The sequence below is a fragment of the Chrysochloris asiatica genome, unplaced genomic scaffold (assembly GCF_000296735.1).
Source record: "Chrysochloris asiatica unplaced genomic scaffold, ChrAsi1.0 scaffold00020, whole genome shotgun sequence".
Lineage (NCBI taxonomy): Eukaryota > Metazoa > Chordata > Mammalia > Afrosoricida > Chrysochloridae > Chrysochloris > Chrysochloris asiatica.
In genome coordinates, this window is record NW_006408538.1 from 63023 (window position 1) to 65434 (window position 2412).

At 41.4% G+C, this 2412-nt stretch overlaps 1 pseudogene; it reads right to left on the reverse strand.

Annotated features, from left to right (window-relative positions):
* Nucleotides 1-505: 505 nt before the first annotated feature.
* LOC102824166 lies at nucleotides 506-2147 on the reverse strand (annotated as a pseudogene).
* Between the last annotated feature and the right edge of the window lie 265 nt (nucleotides 2148-2412).

Consider the following 2412-nt stretch of genomic DNA (forward strand, 5'->3'; position numbering starts at 1 on the left):
ACGCTGAAAATAATCACAGTTACTGCACGGTGTGCTTGTGAGGAGTAAATGGATATATGAATGTGCTTAATACCACATACAACATATTTTATGCACAATAAATGCTAGCTATTTCTACTCTTTAACCCTGACAAATAGGCCAAGGAAAATAAGAGGATTGTTCTCAAATGTTCAAGAATAGCATCTGCCCTGATGTTTGTTTGTTTGTTTGTTTTTCTCATTAAACTTTGCTTTAATGGGTCTCAAAATTCTGTAACAAATTTTTGGTCAAGTTGTTTCCATTTTTAAAGTACTGATTTAAAAAAACTAATAACTTAAAACTGCCACACAAAAAAAGAAACAATGGTCCACATAACATTCCTTTCCTTCTGAAGGTTTTACGATGCATTTTTATCATTAACCAGACTTTTACTATTAAAGATAAATGGCCAGTTGAGACAAAACAGTTCTGAGACCGTTCTTCCACCACTGATTCAGACTGGAGTGGCAGGTGTTAAAGGTATATTCATTGAGCCTTCTGAGCTTTCTGAGCAGATTTGGTGACTTTGCCAGCTCCAGCAGCCTTTTTGTCCACTTCCTTGATGACACCCACAGCAACAGTCTGTCTCATGTCACCAATAGTAAAATGACCCAGGGAGGGTAGTCTGAGAAGCTTTCAACATACACAGGTTTGCCACGAACCATGTCAACAATGGCAGCATCACCAGACTGCAAGAATTGTGGGCCATCTTCCAGCTTCTTAGCAGACCTGCGATCAATCTTCTCCTTGAGCTCAGCAAACTTGCAAGCAATGTGAGCTGTGTGACAATTCAACACAGGTGCATATCCAGCACTGATCTGGCCTGGAGGCTTCAGGATGATCACCTGTGCAGTGAAGCCAGCTGCTTCCATTGGTGGATTATTTTTGCTGTCACCAGCCACATTGCCACGGCAAACATCTTTGACAGAGAAGTTCTTTACATTGAAGCCTACACTGTCCCGAGGCAAAGCTTCATTCAAAGCCTCATGGTGCATTTCAACAGATTATACTTCAGCGGTTGTGTTCACCGGAGCAAAGGTGACCACCATGCCTGGTTTGAGAACACTAGTATCCACTCTACCCACAGGGACAGTGCCAATCCCACCAATTTTGTAGACATCCTGGAGAGGCAGACGCAGGGGCTTGTCAGTCGGATAAGTTGGTGGCAGGATGCAATCCAGAGCTTCAGTCAATGTGGTTCCACTGGTATTGCCATCCTTACGGGTCACTTTCCATCCCTTGAACCAAGGCATGTTAACACTTGGCTCCAGCATATTGTCACCATTCCAACCAGAAATCAGCACAAATGCTACTGTGTCAGGGTTGTAGCCAATGTTCTTAATGTAGGTGCTGACTTCCTTAACGATTTCCTCAGATCTCTTCTGGCTGTTGGGTGGCTCAGTGGAATCCATTTTATTAACACCAACTGTTTCACACCCAGTGTGTAAGCCAGAAGGGCATGCTCACGGGTCTGCCCATTCTTAGAGATACCACCTTCAAATTCTCCAACACGAGCAGTAACAATCAGGACAGCACAGTCAACCTGTGAGGTTCCTGTCATCAGGTTTTTGATAAAGTCTCTGTGTCCTGAGGCATCAATGATGGTCACATAGTACTTGCTGGTCTCAAATTTCCAATGGTGATGCCTCACTCATGTTCAGCTTTCAGTTGATCCAAGACCCAGGCATACTTGAGGAGCCCTTCCCCAGCTCAGCAGCTTCCTTCTCAAAAATTTCAATGGTTTTTTTTTGATTCTACCACATTTGTAGATCAGGTGACCAGTAGTGGTTGACTGGCTGGAGTCGACGTGTCCAGTAATGATGATGTTGATATGGGTCTTTTTCCTTTTCTATGTTGGCTTAGGTTTTGCGATAGTTTTCACCAACACCTGTATTTTGATGGCAAGCCCATTGCCAAAAAAGCCCTGATGGTGTTTTCCAATTACAAAATGTGTACTTGACCCAAGTTCCCTCTTCAATGATTACCCAGTTCTTGACTCTCCTTTAGAACAAAACTCAAAAACAACCCTTGTTTGCTGTCACCAATTTATCTCTTTGCGCTCTCTCTCACTCACTGCAGTTATCCCTGCTTGGTTGTATGACGGATAACTCAAACTTATCACATCCATAACTAAATACCTGATTTTTCCCTTTAAATTTGGAACTCTCACAATCTTCCTATCTCAGTCAATGGAAGTTTCAGGAAAAATAAAAATTCAAAATAAAAAGAAAGAAAAAGAACTAAACACAATTAGTGAGAGGAATGAGTAAAAGAGAAAGAGACCAGAGAGTAGTAAAGAAAAAATAATAAAATAAAGGCGGATAAAAAGAAAGAAAGAAAGGAGGGGAAAAGCAGCAGCAATTTGGAATAATAATAATTAAAAAAAAAAAAAA